The sequence below is a fragment of the Notamacropus eugenii genome, chromosome 4, assembly GCF_028372415.1.
Source record: "Notamacropus eugenii isolate mMacEug1 chromosome 4, mMacEug1.pri_v2, whole genome shotgun sequence".
NCBI lineage: Eukaryota > Metazoa > Chordata > Mammalia > Diprotodontia > Macropodidae > Notamacropus > Notamacropus eugenii.
Window position 1 is genome coordinate 474,864,581 of NC_092875.1, and position 20,267 is coordinate 474,884,847.

General features: G+C 41.3%; 2 long non-coding RNA genes across 2 annotated transcripts; one reads left to right on the plus strand and one right to left on the minus strand.

Moving 5' to 3' along the window:
* Window positions 1-4,000: 4,000 nt before the first annotated feature.
* LOC140502115 (uncharacterized) lies at window positions 4,001-5,419 on the plus strand. The gene is made up of 2 exons (XR_011966536.1): window positions 4,001-4,146; window positions 4,918-5,419. It is a non-coding gene; the product is annotated as an uncharacterized lncRNA (long non-coding RNA).
* A 1,568-nt stretch (window positions 5,420-6,987) lies between these two features.
* LOC140502114 (uncharacterized) lies at window positions 6,988-12,055 on the minus strand. Its single transcript, XR_011966535.1, has 3 exons — window positions 11,473-12,055; window positions 10,644-10,716; window positions 6,988-7,163 (listed from the first exon to the last, which is right to left on the minus strand). It is a non-coding gene; the product is annotated as an uncharacterized lncRNA (long non-coding RNA).
* Window positions 12,056-20,267: the final 8,212 nt, after the last annotated feature.

Here is a 20,267-nt window from a genome sequence, read left to right on the forward strand (position 1 = left end):
ACTTTCCTTCAAGGGTTGTAATGAGTATAAAACGAAATTGTATATTTGTAAAATTCTTTGCAAGTTTTAAAGAACTATAAAAATGTTAGCTGCTCCTGCTGCCGCTCCTGCTGCTGCCGCCACGAACCATATTGCTGTCATCATGCCACCCTCCGTCTCACCTTCATGTTCTGGTGAACAGTCCAGAGACACCACATCTTCTATCCTTTAACTTTGTTTTTTTCATCTCAGGTAAAAACATCCCCCTAGCGATAGTTCTGAGTCCTTTCACCGTACAGCTTGGGCAAGTTGGTTTGCTCTAAAATGTCTTCACAGCCAACACAGCCAGTCTCATTCTTGGACTCCGGTTTGATTAAAATGATACAAATTGACTGGTATTTCTTTCCCCCACCTCCATTGATAATGACCAGTGGAGAAGAGGAAAATTTGCCTTTGCATGTATTCCTACGCTGATTGATTGACCGTCCCCTGGATGATGGACAGTTTCTCTTCCTTGGAGTCCACTTATGTTGATTTATGTTGTTTTCCTTGTTCTTTAGGCTCTTCTGTCATGAGCCTCCTTGTTTTTGCTTTCATGTTTTTCTTTTGGAAAGGTTTGTTTTAGAAGGGAAACGTGGGACCACTTGCTTCCTGGGTAATTTTACCAGGTGAATGATGAGGAGGGGGAGGAGGAGGCTGTCAGTCCACCTCTTTGCTCTCATTGACCATGTTGCTTGCTGATCTCTTGGAGCTCAGTCATAAATTCAAGGCAATAGATATTTATTCAGCAATCATTATGTCAGGCATTGTGCTAAGTGCTGGGCTACAAAGACAAACATGAAAACAGCTTCCGTCCTCATGTAAATTATATTCTCATGGTGGGAGAGTAGGAGAGCAACATTATGCACATAATTAAATACAAAATCAGTGCAAAATCCTTGCAGATGGAAAGCGTCGCCATTCAGAAAAAGCCTTGTGTAACAGGTGACACTTGACTTGAGCATTAGTTAGGAGAGGAGATGAGGGGAGCTTTCTGGGCCTGAAGGAGAGCCTGTGCAAAGAAAGGCAGATCAGCAGGTGTGGGGAGTAGCCCAGGGGAAGAATGGATGGGAGAAAGCTGTTTCAGAGAAGATGGGGCCAATCATCAGGTCGCAGTTGGATTCAGTGCAAAATCAAAAATTATTTTCTTGTGAAGTTAAGCCAAAAGTCTGAGTTGTGGTTAGACTTGAGATAGCAGTTCTGTTCATAGGATGCTGGAATTTGAACCCCAAACAACTGCTTTCTTCCCATCTTGCAAATTACCTCCAAGGTCGATTAGCCCAATTTGTACCAACAAGTGGTCATTCAGACTTGTCAAGAAGACGTCTCGTGAAGAGGAACCTACTTTCTCCCAAAGCCGGCACATTCCACTTTGGAATGACTAATTTTTTGAAAGTCTTTTTTCTTACATCTAACCTAAATCTGCCTCTTGAAAGGTTCTATCCATTGCTTTGAATTTTGTTCTGTGGAACGTAATAATTCTAATGCCTCTACAAATAATCCAAGACAGTTATCATATTCTACCTAAGTCTTAAGAGGAGGACTTCAAAGAAAGATTGGATAAACCCCTTGTTGGCTGAGTTGTAGTGGGAATTCCTTTCATATATGTGTTGGACTAGATGGTCACTGACATCCCTTCCAAATCTAAATTCTCTGATTCTATGAATGGGAGTGCTGGACCATCTCTGAGAGAGCATGGAGTATGGCAGATGAGGCTGCGTGACTGGAAAAGGGTCCTTATTTTCAAAAGAGAGAAAAAGAGTATAATTTACAAACAATAGGTCAGTGAGCTTACCTTTGATTCTTTAAAAATTTTATTTTGTTTTTTTCTCATTTTTTCTTATCTTTGATTCTTAAGAAAAAATCTCGATTAATTATCAAAGAGATGGTTTGTGAGCTTTTAGAAAGCAAGAAATGATCACCAAATGGCTTCATTCATGGCTGTCTAACCTTATTTGCATTTTTGACAGGGTTGTTAGATTTGTAGACCATGGCAATGCTACAATCATTTCAACAAAGCAAATGGCATAGTCTTGTGCGATCTTTGTAGAGAAGATGGAGAGATGTGAACTGGGTGATAATATAATTAGATGGGCTCAGAACAGATTAAATGACCAGGTTCTGAAACGAGCTATTAGTGGGGGAGGTCTCCAGTGAAGTGCCTCCGGGATCTGTCCTTGGCTCCATTATGGTCAATTTTTTCATCAGAAGTTTAGCGGAAAGCACAGATGGTAACTTCATTAAAAATTTGCAGATGATGCAAAGGCTAAATGAGAGAGAGATTAGAACAAAGATCAAGAAAAAATCTTAGGGGGTTGGAACATTGGACAGTTTAGTAAGATGGAATTTAATGGGGATAAATGGAAAGTTCTATCCTTAGATTCCAATATTATCTTCTCAATACAAGTTAGGATAGCTGCAGCTGATAAGCAGTTCTTCAGGAAAAAGATATAAGCAAATTTACAAACTCAACAGGAGTCAACAGTGTGATACAGCAGTCAAAAAAACTAGTGCAGTCCTAGGCTGCCTTGTGATAGACACTTAATGTCCAGAATATGGAAGAAGTGATCGAAAGAACTGGAGATCAACAGTCTAGGGAAAAGAAAAACCACATAATGAGAGAATTTAGATTTGGAAGGAATGTCCATGGTCTTTGAGTCCAACACATACATGAAAGGAATCCGCTCTATGACAGCCAACACGTGAGTGTTCGATCTTCCCTTAAAGTCCTCATCTTAAGATGCAGGTAGAATGTGATAACTGTCTTGGGTTGTTTGTAGAGGCATTGGGATTATTATATTTGATACCATGAGCAGAAGTCAGAGCCAGGGATAGAACTGTTCAAGAGGTTGATTTAGTTTTGATGTAAAAAAAAAAAAAAGACCTTTGAACAATTAGTCTTTCAAAAATGGAATATGCTACCTTTGGGAGATAATAGGTTCCTCCTCACAAGAAGTCTTTTTGAGAAGTCTGAATGATCACTTATTAGAGATATTTTAAAAGGGAAATCCCAAAAAGGTATAAATTGGACTGATTGATCTTGGAGGCCTTTTGCAAGATGGAAAGAAAGCAACTGTTTGGGGTTCAAATCTCATGATCCTATGAATAGAGCTTCTATCTCGTCTAAACTCAACTCAAACTTTTGGCTAGGTTACTTAGCTTCATAAGAATACAATTTTCAGTTTTGCACTGAATGCAGCTGGGAATAAATGTGTGGTTCAGTTCTCAGAAAAGTTCTTTTCACTACACATATTCTTTACTAATTAGAAACTCCAGAAGGCTTCTCTGTATACTCTATCTCAAGAGACAAGTGTTGAGATGCAACTCCCCAACTCATCAGCTAATTTCATTCTCCTTTTCCCTCTAGACAGTTTGTGGAAGATGGAGAAATATCAAATTCCTTTTCAGGGATGGCTTTTGGATCCTTTTAAAGTTTTGAGCCCCTAGGATGGAGAGTATACTGAGTTTAGCATTCTTCACAGAACCATTGTAAAAGAGTTTATTAGCTGAGTACTAATAAAACCTATGCATGCACTGGTTGATTAAATCAGCATAATGGGGCTATACCATATTAGTCCCATGAGGGTGAATGCAAACAAAAAAAAGTGGACCCAAGAGGCAGAAATGAAAAATTCTTCTTCAACACCCACCAGATGCATCTAAGCAAATCCTTGGATAGGACTCAGAACATGAAGGACCTTCTAGAGATCTGAGCTATTTAGCCTAGTTTTACTTGACAAATGACATTGCTAACACCATTCGCCCCAGAGGGAGATCAACCCTCTAGTAAAATAGCTCTGGCTTTTGGTAAAATTTTCCTGATCCTTGGCCTGGATTTTCCTTTGCTTTCATCCAATCCCTCTTAGTTACCACTTCTTATAGAGCCACCCTAAAAAAAAATCCTTTGTGGAATTCAGTTCCACCCTTCACATGCTCATGGGTATTTCAATGCTTCTTCAAATGCCAGTTGGCCAAGTTCTACATATTAATTTTTTAAAACTCTCTTCGCATAGATGAATAATACTGGTTCTTTGATCTTTCTTCTCCAATCAAGAAAGACCCTGAAGCAGCCTAAGGGAGGGGGCAACCCTCCTTATTTCCAGCTAGAAGGGTGGGCAGCAAATGCAGGTAAGTAATACTTTATTTATCCTAGCACAAGTGTACTACTTTCCTTATTGCAAGGCACAGAGGAAGTTGTGGTTTGAAAGGTTATTTGGATGGAGGGGATGAAAGACTTGCATGGGGGAAGCAGGGAATGACAGAAAGTCATATCAAAGGCTTGGCTCCTCCACCAGGGCCTTCTGGAATTTCCTTGACTTGGAATCCATCCCTTTTCCAAATAAGAGTGGATAAATAGATCTTGAAAAACACAAAGCTGGGACTTGTTTAACCTGGCTGTTTTCATTTGATCACTTCAGTATTGGTCTTATAGTAGAATTTGGTTTTCTTGGCCCTTACTGGAAACCATCACTTGGTCATCCTCCTTTATAGGGGTATGAGGAGGACAAATGCATTAGTGTTGGTAATGGGTGCTGAAAGACCAAGTATGAATCCATAGTGAGGTGGTGATCATTTGGCTCTGATCTTTCAAAGCTGTGTTTGCCTTATTATCCTTACTCCTCTCTCATAATTGTAAGCATGTTCTTCTAAGCGGGGTCTTTATGGGGGACATGCTGTTTACTCCATGAGGTGCTTTGGAATACAGATGTCTGAGTGCTGACAATGTAATCCAAAAAACAAGTCTTGGGGCTTTAGGATAAATTGTGAATACAGCCTCGCTACTTAATTATAGTGAAGGATTTACACTGAGAGAGGACAGTCTTGTCATTTAGGAAGCTTGAAGCATGCAGACGAATGATGCTCACTGTCAAAACATTCTCTACCTGTGTCTCTTGGCAGAGGTTGCGGAGTCTGCTTGTTCAGCGTGCTGATTAGGAAAAGTGAGGAAGACAAGGTCTCTTCTTCTGCCTTCTAGTGCTAAATGCCATTATATAGCAGAGGCCAGAGGAAGATTAATGGAGAGCATTTGGATTTGGAAAGATGAAAAAGAGCCCCGAAGCACAGATGCAAATAAACAGACTTGTACACTAGAGACTCTCATCATTAAGTTGCTGCAACAAGAGAATGACTTTTTACTCCAGAGTTGTTTCCATCAACGGTTTATTCTATTTTCCCTGGGGGTGGGGAGGAGGAGACTTGCTTAGGATCAACCTTGGGAGCAGAGCGGTTGAAGGAAGAACCTGGAGAACTCCAGGGCTGTATTTTGAAACCCATGATGCTCCTTGGATGTATGGAACCAACCAATCATTTAACCAGCATTTATTAAGTGCCTACTGTATCCCAGACATTTTGTTAGGCCCTGAAGAGCGTGTTGGAGTGAAGAGTGAATTTACCGTTGTCATTTGGGTCTCTCTCTTCATTGATCCATCCCACACATATTTAGGAACGTGACCACTGACACCCCCTGGTCCTCTTTGCTTATTTATCAGATGGTATTGGTCGAGTGTCCACTGTTTGCATTACTAGGTACTACCTTTATTCACAGAGTAGGGTAAGCTTCTCTCCTTCGCAAAGCATAGATGCTTTTCTATACCCCTCAACCCACTTTTCTCTATGTGTATACTACTTATGCCTGTCCTAAGATCATGAGATTGAGGCAGCTAGGTGGCACAGCAGATGGAGGGCTGGATCTAAACTCATGAAGACGTGAATTCAAACCTAACCCCAGATATTTACTAGCTGTGTGTCCCCGGGCAAATCACTCCACTGTCTGCCTCAGTTTCTTCACCTGCAAAATGGGGATAACAATAGTTTCTATCTCCCAGGTAAGGCTACTGTGAGGATAAAATGATATAATTTTTGGAAAAAAAAATAAGAGTATAGAATTTAGAGCTTTCAGGTCCTTGTAGGTCATCTGGTCCTCATTTTATAGATGAGGAAATGGAGGCCCAGAAAGGGGACGTTGTCCAAGGACACACAACTAGTAAGTGCTTCGAGCTGAGATCTGACTTCAGGTATCCTCTGACCCCAGATCTGACGCCCTTCCTATTAAGCCCCATACACAGATTCATTGTGTTTTAGTATTAGAAGAGGTCTTCCAGAAGGATCACCAATGGGTCTATGCTTCAGGTATATTCTGGACAGCACCTTATATGTTGTTGAGGGCTTGAAAAGCAGCCCATAATTATCCACTCATTGAGACTGACTAGAGGCAGTGTGTTATAATGGATAAAGACCAATTTTGGAATCAAGAAGACCTGGGTTCGAATCCTGCCTCAAATTCCTAATTCTAACAGGCTCTCTGGCCATGGACAAGTTAATTAACCTGAAAATCGGCTCCAAGTAGTTGTCTAAAAGACTGGAAATTGCAGAAAAGTTGCTGCTCTGCATTGGTAGAGAGAGTTTTCATGTAAGAAGTTTCCCATACAGATAAATCATAGATCCAGAACCCCCCTCCAAAAAAAAGAAAAAGGCTGGGTTGAGGACATAGAGAGTGCTCTGAAGATCCTAATGGAACAGCACATTAACTCAAGTCAGGGATTGCTGAGCTACTAAGCTAGTGTTTGGTTCCCAAGACCATTTGAATTAATTTTCCGCCTTCAGGCCTCTTCGGTTGTCAGGAGGATATACATAAATAAAACAGGAAAAGGACACAAGAGAAGGTGCCAATGTGGGACACGGAAGAAGGTGCCAGCATTGGCATCACAAAGGCTAGTAGCCTCTTGCTTGGCAGCAAAACAGGTTCGAAACACAGGCCTTGGTCTTTTCAGAACAGCAGATGTTTTGGATCAGGGAAAACTGTCAGTGTGCATAATGGATATTGGAAACTCCTCCATGCTTGCCTGCTAGGGGAAAAGAAAATATTTTGCCATGCTATGTCTTTACAGAAGTTATTATCAGCACTTCTTGGCTCTTGTACAAGTAAGGAAATCAATGGCATGGATACCAGGCTGAGGGGTGACTGTAGAAGGGAAAGACGATGAGGTTTATCATCCATCATGAGAATATTTCAGTGCGTTGGTGGGGAATTCCTGGTTCCACTACCCCTGAACGTATGCAGGGCCATTCAGGATGTAGGCCATGTTACTAAGTTGTTTGTTTTTTGTTTTTTCTCCTGCTCTGGCATCCATTTGTCTCTGCAATTTCTGAGAAAGTGAAAAGGATTGGTTACCATTGAATAAACCCCAAGGAAGTCAAGGTTTCAAAACTTTCTTATATTAGGCTAGCACCATGCTGAAGCTGTGTGTTCATCCTTCATTGCCAAAGAAGACCATTCCATCAGAGAAATGATGGCATGACTTGCCCTTGACTTTGTTTTGGGTGAGGGTGGGCTGTGCAGGTCACCAGCCTCACTTCTCCTCCACAGGCATCTGAATCCACTGACCACGTATTCATCAGGATGACTGGAGATGACCTAGGATGAGGCAGTTGGGGTTAAATGACTTGCCCAAGGTCACACAGCTAGTGAGCGTCAAGTGTCTGAGGTGAGATTTGAACTCAGGTCCTCCTGACTCCTGCACTGGTGCTCTATCCATGGCACCACCTCACTGCCCCACCATGCTGAAGCTAATGGATGAAGGTTGACTCCAATGGAAATTCCACTGGAATCTTTTTCTTGAGGGAGCATTTGGGAGGCAGCTATCTTGGAGATGGTTTGCCTGAACAATACTGGCTCCCACTTACATGTGGTTTAAGGTTTGCTAAACACTTTACATCCCTTACGTCATGTGTTCTTCATCCAGCCTTGTGAATGAGATGCGATTATTGCTTCCATTTTGCAGATGAGGAAAGTGAGGTGGAAAGAAGTTAAGTGACTTGTTCAGGGTCATACAGTTATTAAATACATGCAGTGAGATTCCAGTCTAAATTTTCCTGACTTCAAGCGCAGGCAGCTTTCCCCTAATGCCCTGCTACCTCTACCTCTATTCCACTTCTTAACCTGGAATCCATAAATTTAAAAAAACATATTTTGATAACTGTTTTTCAATATACTTGGTTTCTTTTTGTAATGCTATATATTTTATTTTATTTGGGGCAGTTAGGTAGCTCAGTGGATACAGTGCAGGCCTGAATTCAGGAAGACCTGAGTTCAAATCCTACCTCAGGCACTTACTTGCTATATGACCCTGGGCAAGTCACTTCTCCCTATTTGCCTCAGTTTCTTCATCTGTAAAATGAGCTGCAGAAGGAAACGGCAAACCACTCCACTCTTTTTGCCAAGAAAACCTCAAACAGGGTCACAAAGAGTCAGATATGACTGAAAAATGAACCAACACTTCATTTTATGGGTTTAAAAACTTAATTCTGAGAAAAGGTCCAGAGGTTTCACTAAACTTACAAGGGGTACAAGACACAAAAAAAGGTTTGCTCTAGAACACCAGAGCATGGTGTTTAACCTGGCCTTGGGAGCTAGAAGAGTTATATCCAGAAGTACTCATTTCCATGGGAATACACCACCTGCTGCTCCCAACCCCTGATCATTGTTCTGACTAGTAACTTGACTGAAAATCATGGGATCATAGATCGAGAACCCTAAGTGATCTCAGAAGGCTATTGAGGCTAACCCTCTCATTTTACAGAATGAACAAACAGACTTTCCCAGGGTCACATAGCACGCAAGGATCTGAGGCAGGATTAGAACTCAGGTCTTCCTGATTCCAAGTCCATGGCAGTATGGGCCAGGATCATTTTAACTTCACTTCTTTGAAAAGAACATCTGTCCCCAGTTCTTTTGATGTGGATTTGAGAGAGAAAAAAATGATAAATGAATTAAGAAAGGACTTTTTTCCTTTCTGGGTCTGAAATGGGGACTTTGAAGAACCAAAGAAGACTTTGCTAAATATTCTCAGGGGTGTCTCAGATTTGCTAATACTTTTTAAAGAAGCCATTAGACTGAAAAAAAGTTGCTTTTATCCTGTTCTCTCTGCTGGTTTTTTCCTCCTCTCCCATCCCAAAGTTTGTACTAAGGGAACTCAAACATCCGAAGTAACACCTTTATAAAAATCCACAGAGAAGAGAAAAGGGATGATGGCAGAGTTCAGCATCCAGTGGGCACTCAGAGCTTGAGTAACTGAATGAATCCTTAAGTTAACTCTGCTCTCTACCAGAAACCACTGGCAGAGTATATTCATTGCTAGAGTTCAAGGACCTCACATTCATAGTATTACAGACTTAGAGATAGAAGAGACCTTACAGGTAAACTATTTTGCCTCTCCTCTTTGCCCCTCCCCCCAATTTTACAGATCAAGAAACTGAGGCCCAGAGATGTTGTGACTTGCCCAAGGTTAGGTAATTGGTAACCCAACCAAGATTTAAATACCAATGTGCTCTGACAATAAATTTTTTGGTTTTTTTCCCATTGGTTTCTCCTGGTGCCTCTTGTATACCAACGAGGCATTCATCCCACTCTTTTTGCTATCATCTGACCTACTGTTTCCTTCCTTTCCCTATTTGAAATAGTATCCTCTGGAACAGACCTTCAGAGGTCATGGCCCCCCTTTCAGAGAGAGTGAATCCGCTTAGTTTTGGAGCTCCGTCTGGAGGATGCGTTGTTCTGATTGCTCAGTAAACAGGTACAGACTCATCTGACCCATTACATCTGCCTGGCCCTAGGCCATGCTTCATTGCCCATCCATCCACCTATCTCTCCTGGGCATTTTGCCATCTATTCTGCCATGCCTCTGTATGTCTCCTCCATATTAGAATGTGAAAAAATTATTGTTAATAACCAATTATTAATATTGGAAGGAATCCAGGGTTTTTTCCCTTTCTGTTTCCTCATTCAAAACTCATCTTCAAGGACATTTCTGACCTTGCTCAAAGAATTTGCCTCACCCAGACCATCTTATCTAGAAGGAATTCTTGCCTACCAGTGTTCATTGTTCATAGACTGGGTGGAGAATAGATCCTTTTGTAGAAAATGCCCAAAGTGGGAATGATCTGTCTTGAGATGAATCTCTCTGTCTAAGAGTAAGTGATCAGTCAAGTCCCCAGTCCCTTATTAGAATAAGCCTGCCTCTCATTATAACATTCATTCTCTCATTAATTGTCAACCAATCAGAGTTGATTTCTACCCATCAAGGACAACCCCTTCTCCAAAAGTATTAAGCATTCTAGGACCTCCAAGGTTTGTCTTTGGTTTCTGAAACAACCATTGACCTCAATTTATTGCTTATTTGCTAGCCATAATGAATACATTGATTATTAATTATCCAGAAACTATCTCTCTAAGACTTATCATTCATCACAAATGTAAGCTCCTTGTAAGCAGGATTTCCTCGCCTGCATTTGTGATCGCAATGCATGGCATAAGATCTGATCTGTAGTAAACATTTCATAAATGTTCATTCATTCACTTATTCTGGTCCCATCACCTGAGTACCTCTACCCTAATTCTGAAAATGTATTTACCTCGTGTCTGAATTCTCTGAACAGAAATAATCTCTGAGCCTATTTTCTGGACTATAAGTGCCCCTAGAGAGAAAGGACATGTCTCATTTATCTTCATCCCTGTCTTAGAACTCAGCACAGTGCCTTGCATATATAGGAGACAATTAAGAAATTATTTGTTGAAGGAATAAATGAATAAATGAATTTTAGTAGAAAAAAGTCCTTTCTTTACTCACTTGCCAAATCCTGTTGAGCAATAATCAGAAATAAAGGCTGTCCAGGCTTCTTCTCCATTTCCTTCTTTTCTTTCTGGGGAGCAGAAGGTGGGAACAAATGAAGGAGATGGGAGTCAGAAAAGGCTGTTGGGAGGTGATGTCCCAGGAGCATGAGGAGGCAGTGTGCAGCATGGAGGAGAGAAGGGAAAGGCTGACGCAGGGGGCTGGCTTGGTAGAGGGCCTGGCACACCAACAAACAGAATCCTCGGTATCTCTTTAGGGCACCTGGCTCTGCTACTTTATACCTCTGAGACTTTGAGAATGTCCCCTCCCCTCTTTGGGCCTCAGTTTCCTCATTTGCAAAAGGAGATGAATTTTAAGGCCCTTTTAGTTCTAAATCCTGTGATCTCCAATTGCTGCTGTGTCTGCCATGGGCATTGTTTCAGCCTTGCCTTTTTGCTCCTCTTGCTGGGGAAATGGGTGTGAAGGTGCTCTTTTGGGAGGGGTTTGGAACTTTGAAGTCAATGGCATGTGCATCTGTGTCACACGCATGTGCGTACACACACACACACACACACACTCACTCCATTGTACTGAGAATACACAGTATCACATTTTTCTATGTTGTCCATGCTGCTCCTGAACAAACGATTCCTTTTGGGATCATGTCTTGTAAGGGATGACTCAGCAGCAGAAAAGAAACTATTTTCTGGAGTGGGGAGACAGGACAAGACAGGACAAGAGGGCCTGGCAGGACCACAGAGAAGACAAAACAGAGTTGCCTGCCCACCTCAAGGAAGAGCTGAGACCAGAGAAGAGTGGACCAGGGCTCTGGGCAGGAGAGGCTCACCTGCAGACCAATAGGAGGGCAGGGGATAACCTGGCTGAGGTGAAATGCAGCTAGATAAACACCATGGGGAGGGAGGCATTAGGAGCTTTAAATGAGTGAGAACAGACTCATTCTGGGGTCTTCCTTGACAGAATTGTGCTTGGTTCTCCTCCACCAGGTATTGGTTAAATTTAGGCCTGTTGGAAGGGGAACAGAGGGTAAGATTGCAGAGAAATATTCATGTTCTCCTACATGACAACAAAACAGATGAGTGCTGATCTCATAAACACCATTATCTGTTGGCAGAATTTCTGTCTGGCCCTGAAAACGATCAGAGATGGGCAGAAATGACAATAGCCAGAGGAGTTTCCAAAGAGCAAATGGTTGCTCCTCCTGGTATGGTGGGAAGACTTCTGGAGTCAGAGGTCCTGGCTTCAACTGCTTTCTTTTGGCACTTAGGGTCCTCCTTGGGAGTCACTGAATCGCTCTCAGTTTCCTCATCTGTAAAATGAGATAATTGTGCTAAGATGGCCTTTGAAGCCCTTTCCAGTTTCAGATGTAGGATCTTATGATTCCAACCTGAGACAATTGTTGTCTGGTTCCAGATAGTATGACCTGTGTCTGAAATTGTGACCACAGAGGACATATACATATATACACACATGTATACATGCACATGTACACATATACACATATATACCTATAATATATATTTTTGTTCAGTCATGGCAGTCATATCTGACTTTTTGTGACCCCATTTGGGGTTTTCTTGGCAAAGAAACTGGAGGAGTTTGCCATTTCCTTCTCCAGCTCATACTATACATGAGGAAACCAAGGCAAATAGGGTTTAGTGACCCAGGGTCACACAGCTAGCAAGTGTCTGAGGTTGGATTTGAACTCAAGTCCTCCTGACTCCAGGGTCTACATTCTATCCACTGTACCACCTACCTGCCCACAGAGTATATACGTACCACTTTTAAAAAAGAGAGGAAAAAAATGATCAAATTCTGGTCACCATGTCATAGATGATCTTATGCAGCACCAAGAATCTCCAGAGCTGGAAGGACTTCAGATGGGTCTCTACCACTTAGAGTAAGTTTTCTTCTCTCTACACTATATGACATAATACTCATTATTACCAACCCCAAAGGGTTGTTGGAGAAATAGTTTTATGAATTTTCCATAGAAATATACGCTTTCTAGAAGCTCATACCTGAGCAGGAATTCTCTCTGCAACATCTTTGACAAGCACTCACACAGGCTTCCTGGGATGACAGTCCTTATCTCAGAAGGTGGGCAGCTAGGTGGTGTAGTAGATAGAGTACTCTTCTTGGAGTTAGGAAAGACCTGCATTCCTATCTGGCTTTGTACACTTACTAGCTGTGTGACTCTGGGCAAGTCACTTAACCCTGTTTGCCTCAGTTTCCTCATCTGTAAAATAGAGGGAAATGGCAAACCACTCCTGTATCTTTGCCAAGAAAACCCCAAATGGGGTCATGAAAAGCAAGATGGGACTGAAGTGACTGAACAAGCCCCAGAAGGCTTACAATGACACTTAAGATGACCTCTTGGAAGGTGGCACACATAGTTGTTAGGAAGCATTTCTTGCCATGAAGCCTTAATTACCCCTTCTGTGACTTCCACCTCATGCTTAGAGCATTGCCTTGGTGAGGGGGAAGGTGACACAAGCAGATCAAACCTAATCTTTCCTGCAGCCGTGACAGTCTATGAAATCCTGGATGGTTTTTCTTGTGTACCCCTTAAGCCTTCTCTCCTCCATGCTAAACAAATCTCATGAGTGTATTGAGCGAGATTCAATGAAAGCTCATCGTGGCTTCAGTTTCTTTAATGTAAGATTTACATCAATACAGCTAGTTCCTAAGGGATGCCATAAAGACTTGTGAAGTATTGTCTATCAAGTGCTTCAAACTTAGGTCAATTCATTGCCTTTCTTGCTGACAAGTTAATACTAGTAAATGCTCTCTGGCTGCTACCAAAGTTGATTGTCAAGGATAAAGCCTGGAATATAAGGAGTAGCTGTGACAGGTGACTTTTAAATTACTGACCACTGCACAAGTCTGTGTTTTTTTGCTTTTGCTATGGAGAACCATACTGAGATCCTTTGTGTTATTATTTCAGCAGGTGGGCTATTTCTTGTTCTGTCTGCGGGCCCCAACAGGTCCCTTGTCACTGCTGACAAAAGAAGGTTTCCACTATTTCGATGAAAGCCCAGTTAAAACAAGTCTCATTTAAAACGTTCAATATGTTCCCCTGTTGGAGATTAAAGGTGAGAAGGACCCAGTGGGCCGTACAGGAAGCATCTGTGTCCTGCTAAGATTTAACATACAGAAATGATAGTTATTAGAGAGTTTATCCTTCAGTTAGAAGAAATAAATCATGTCTAATGAAAGTGTTATGAGTTTCTCACTCTCTATCCTGTAACCGAACACTATAGATCAGTTCACGTCTTGTATTTGCTTACATAGCTTTAGATTTCTGTGAAACTGCCAATCTTTAGCTGCCAAGATTTCTATCCCCTCATTGAATCCTTTCCAAATTTTGTGAGAATTTTCAGGGTTGACATAGGGAATATCACTGCTTCTTTTCCATCTTACCTCTGAACTTTTCAAAGCCACCTAGGCAAAACCCAAGCCAGTCAGATTAGAGCTTGGGAAGGGTAAAAAATGTTTAGCTAAGTTTTGGACAAAATCTCTTTCTCTCTCTCCCTGTCTCAGCTTCTCTCTCTCCCTCCCTCCCCACTACCCACCCAGTCTTTGCTTGTCACACAAAAAAGTGCTGAACCTGAGGCAAATCTTCCAAATGACTTCTATTTTCTCAGAAGCGGTCGTTTTTGCTGAACACTACCCATTCTGCCCTCCCCACCCTACCTCGCCCTTGCTCACAAACACAGCTCTCATGGCAAGAAATGAACTGAGTGCTTTTCTATTTACTCAGAGGAAGCACTGACCCTTGAAAAAGAAAGTTCCAGATCTTAGCTAGCAGTAAATATAGTCATACTACATTGAAAAGAAAGTCAACCTGTGTCCCTGTTGTAAAATCTCTTTTTAGGTGTAAATGTGTTTTTTTTTTTGGCCACAATTGGGAGGGGGTCTGGACCTGTGACTTCATCAGTATGGGCAACTCCTAGAAAATCTTAATTATTTACAATCGTAGAGAACTGTCTGTCACTTAATATGTTGATAATTGCATTTTAGATCATCAGTTTCCTTTGTGATGTCACGTATTTTATTTGTACATTAAAAAGAATATTCTGAGAAGGGGTTCACAGATTGCCAAAGGAGTCTAGGACACACGAAAAGATTAAGAATTTCTGCTCTCAAAGAACTTAGCTTGACACATTAGATATGTTCCTAACAAGAGATTTGCATAATAAGACTTTGTCTGATGTTATCATGCAGCTAGTAGGAGGTGAGAGTTGTACTCAAGTCTTCTCTAAGGATAAGTCTCTAGCCACTAGGCAACACTGTCTCTCATAATCACCTTATGACAGGGTCTTTTTATTTGGGTTCTTTGGTCACTAATCCTTCTGAGAATGAGGTCACTGATTATTCCAAGAGAGTTATTATACCAATTAATCATTTATTAATTTTCTACTCCATGTCAAACATGGTACTAGACACTGGGGACATAAATACAAGAAGCTTACATTATATACTGAATTCTTCCCTATTGTAATTTCTGTCATATAAAATAAAGTCATAGGGTACCGTATATAACCACTAAGCTGATAATACAATTCTATTATCTGCTCCCATTTTAAATTAAATTTGTATTTTTTTCTTCTAAAATTGAGTAATATACCTACTTGATTTAATAATTATGAAAAGGGAAATTTTATTTGGAAGATTTTTAGTTGTTTTTGGAAAAGTCATAGAAGTTCTATAGAAGATTTCTTTTCCCCAAAGGTCATTATGACACCATTTGGGTTTTGAAAACTTCCCTCCTGTGTAGGTGGGCTAGACAGGAGGTGAGTAAATTTCCCAGAATCTCCTGTTCACGTCACATTTTCCAAGGAATCTTGCCTAGATCTGATGCTCTACATGTTTGATCCCTCGTGAGAACTATCGACTCCTTTAATCATTACAAGCTTGTGAGGTCAGCTGGGCAGCAGGGGATAGGGAAGGGTACATGAGATTAAACGTCAAGAAAACTGGGTCCTATGGCTGGCTTTGCCACAAACTCATTGTGTGGCATAGGTCAATTAGGTGATTTATTCAATGAACATTTATTGCTAGGTGGTGCAGTGGATAGACTGGTCTTCCTGATCAAATCTGGTCTTAGCTACTTCCTAGCTATGTGACCCTGGACAAGTCACTTAACCCTGTTTGTCTCAGTTTCCTTGTATGTAAAATGGGCTAAAGAAAGAAATAGTAAATCACTCCAGTATCTTTGCCAAGAAAACCCCAAATGGGTTCACAGTGAGTTGGACAAGACTAGAAAATGACTAACATTAATATCTTCAAGGAGTTCACATTCTATTATGGGGAGATAGTATATACATGGATATATGCACAGTACACACACTCTTTACACATGCACATGTGCATACACACAATACACACATGCACATAGACACATAAATAATACACATACATATATGCATGCATGCATGCGTACATACATACTACAAAGTAGAGGCCACTATGGGTCGTGGCTAGAGCGTTGACCTTGGAAGAAGAGCCAAGAAGACCTGGATTCATGTCTTGCCCCTGACTCCCATTCTGGCTCTGTCATCCTGAACAAGTCACAGCTTCTCAGCCTCCTAGGCAGCTCTCTCAGGCCGCAGGTTGTACAGTAGGCACTTTCCTGCGTTGGCACAGGGTATCTTCTCATCTAGGATTTCTCTTTATCCATGCAATCACTGATCCAGTCCCAACCCTAAATGTAAAATCATTTTGAGGATGGGTGCCAGCAATGTGGGTTAGGGGCAGTCAGAAGGGTCTCATGTACGGGTCTATGCTTGAGCTGAGGTGGGACTGTGTGCCTGACATCCGCAAGTTTGCAAAGGCTTGGAGGTGAGAGATGATGCCATATAAGAGAAAGAGCGAGAAGACCATCTAGATCCTAGAATACAGAGTATACAAAAGGGAAGAAAATGTTGTGATATTCTGGGAAGGTAGGCTAGAGGAAGATTGGTAAAAGCCAAGCCGAGGTATTTGTATTTATGTATTTACTGATGTAGGGGTAGGGTTAGTCTTGTCAAGAGCATACTAACTGCACCAGAACAGGGTCAAATACAGCAGAGGCTCTTGATCATGTGTGTCATGAACCCCTTTGGCAAGCTGGTGAAGCCCGCGGACCCCTGATCAGAGTAACGTTTCTGAGTGTACAATGTGAAACACATAACTACAAAGGAGACATGATTTCAAACAAAGGTATTTGTATTTATCCCGAAAGCAACAGAGAACCATTGAAGCCTTTGAGCAGGAGAGGGATACTGAGGGTCCTGTGCTTTAGGAGCATCAGTCTGAAGGTCATTGCTTGACCTTGGTGTTCCATGTCTATAAAAGAGGGGGCTACCCTAGAAGCTCCCTAGGGGTTCTTCCAGGTCTAAAAGTCTAGGATATTATCATTTTATAAATGAGGAAACTGAGTCAGAGAAAGGTTAAATGATTTGCTAGAGACCACACAATGATAAATGTTGATGACAGAGTCAGGACTTCTGATATTTATTCCAGGGTACTTTCTTTTCCCTTGAGTTGCCCCTAAAGCATGGCACACAACTTCTGCATTCTGGGGTTTGGGGCAACTGGAGCTGTCCAAATGCTGGCTGAGCTCCCTTTTCTCTACACTACTGTCTCTGCAGATAGAACCAAAGAATCTGTGCTAGAAGGTAACCTTAAGGATCACATTGACCATTCATTCCCTTTTCATCTGCACAAAATCCCTTCCTCTGACTTGGTTCCTGAATTCCTGTGTCCAGTGAGGTGTTGTCTGCAAAGTGTAGTGACAAGAGTACTGAATCTGGAGTATGAGAATCTTGAATCAAATCCTCTCTCTTCTATTTGCTGCTTTATGACCCTGGAAAATCATTTGCTCTTTCTGGGGATCAATTGTCTCTTCAGTAAAACCAGGAGCATGGAATAGATGATGTCTAAGGTCCCTTTTAACCACAGATTCTATGAATTGGTTAGCCATTCATGACACTGTCCTAAAGAAATTTAGTCTTAGGATTCTAAAGATGTTAATGTAAGTGAAAATTTTTTTACTTTTATAGCTATTGGTCTTCTCTCCTTAGAAACTATCATCTCTGGATATATGAAATAATAGGATTACAAAGGAAACTAAATTTTAAACAGAGGTATTTGTAGTTTATCCTCAAGGCAATAGGATTATTTAAGTTTAATAAAGTACATTTTCCATGGTGGATGCAAAGAAGCATAACCCACATTCCTGATCTACACGGAGTTGACCATACGGCTGAGGAGAGGAGACATAAAGAGATGGAAACTGAAATGCCAGTTTGAGAGTTAAATAATAATAAATAGAAAAATTCAAGAGATGTCAAGTATTCAAATTATAAAAGGAACATAAATGATTAGAATTGTATTGTTCCTTTAAAGGAAAAGGTTTCCTCCTATATCTTAACATGTACAAGATCAGATATATAAACCTCTTATCTGGAACATATTTAATGTATCAAATCAAGTTCACTTAGAGACAGAGTTTTTAACCTTTTTGGCAGTCTGGCAAAGCCTATGGACCCTTTCTTAGAATAATGTTTTTTAAAGTAATGAAATTGAATACAGAGGATTACAACTGAAACCAATGATTTTAAAATAGTTATTAACATATTAGAAAAAAAAACCATACAAATTCACAGATCTCAGGCTAAGAAGCCCTGATCTGCAATGTTTCTCCAGTTCTCTGCTCTCAACTGGGTCAGAAGGTTTCCTGAAAATAATTTGTAAAGTAAGACTTTTGTAACTTATTTCCAAGTCCACATGAGACCGTGTTGTCCTGGGTTCAGCTTGCTATTTAGCATCCGGGTCAGAGTGCCCCAGGTGGCCTGTGGGTTAGACTGAGCTTTCTCCACTTCAGAATCAAGGGGTCTCCACCCCTGAAGAGCCTGCCTCTTGGTCTTGTATTCCTGGAATTTGCGTGCCCTACTTTGTTGCCTATTCAGCCCATTGTTTGTTCAAGGAATGTTAATCAAATACAAATGGTGCCTAGAAACGACAGGGTGATGGAGAGCAAGAGGAAAGGAAGAAGGAGAAGGAAAATGTGATGTAGCATTTGGAAAGGTGACTTCAGCAGTAGGTGTGTCCAAAAGACCCAGGCTTCAGAGTAGAGGATTTTCCTTTGGGCCTAGGGCTGAGCTGAGATGGCACCTTTTGGTTTTGGAATGCGACAAAAGCTGTGGAAATGACTGCTTATGTTACAGGAATAAGGGCCCCTTTGTTTTCTAACAGTGCACTGGGACCCAGGGAGGTTGGTTATATGTGGGACTAGGGTCTGGGCCTGACCACAGAGAGTGGAAAACTCTGGCTACTCTGGGCCTAGGAGACAATGAGAAAATAACCTTCCTTCAATCACAATTCCTCCTCCCAACACACACCCCCATATACACACCCGTACACACACATATACACACATGTAAACACATATGCACATACACATACACACACATAAACACATATGCACATACACATATATACACATACATACACATGCACACATATACACACACATACTCCTTTCTCTTCTTACACTCTAGCAAGATAAACATAAAGTGATCAACATCACTTTTTCCTGAAAGTCTTGTTATTGTGTAGTTGTTTCAGTCATGTCTGCCTTTCCATGATTCCATTTGGGGTTTTCTTGGCAAAGATACTGGGGTGGTTTGCCATTTCCTTTTCCAGCTCTTTTGACAGATGAGACCAACAGGGTGAAGTGACTTGTGCAGGGTCACACATCTACAAAGTGTCTGAACTCATGAAAATGACTCTTCCTGATTCAAAGCACAGGGCTCTATCCACTGCTCTATCTAGCTGCCCTTTCTGAGAGCAGTTCTTGATTTATTATTGTTAATAGTAATAAGAGCTAGCATTTATGTAGGACTCTAATATTTACAAAGCTCTTTGCATTTATCATCTCATTTGATCCCCCTGACAGCCTCCAGAGGTATTTACTCACTTTTCAGATGAGTTACTGAGTTGCTTGGGATTGTACAGCTCGTTACTGTCTGAAGTCAAATTTGAATGCATGCCTTCCTGACTCTCAGGTGTAACGCTCCATTCATTATGCCCCCTACTGTAGATTTACGACGGCTACTCTCTGATGTCTTTTAGGTTCCAGGTCCACTTGGCATGATTTCAAAAGCAAAAAGCCCTCAGAAGGCCATCATTAAACACTCTTATGGCTCCTGGAGTTGGCTGTTAGCTGGCTGGTGATCAGATTGTTTGTGATCTCCTATAATGTCAGCTGTACAGTCCCATAAAGAGGAAACTAACTGGTAAGGCAAAGAGGAAACATCTGACATTTCAGTTTGCCCATCTGGCCATCTTTGGGGCTGAGTGTGCAGATTAGTTTGCTGTTTTGTATGTCATCTTGCTCACCCGTAAACAGTTAGAGAGTGTTAAGTGCATTGTTTGATAAGCATGCTCCCTGGTGCAATCGCACCCATTCTGTCCCAATCATGGAACAATGAACACCACTAGTAAACCATCAGCCCAGGAAATGAGCAAGCAAAACCTACTCGGTTTTTTTTCCTTGGACTTTTAAGGCATAAAGAAAGAACTTATACTGAATTATTTTGGCAGAAGCAAGAAACTCAAGGTTGATTTCCTAGTGAC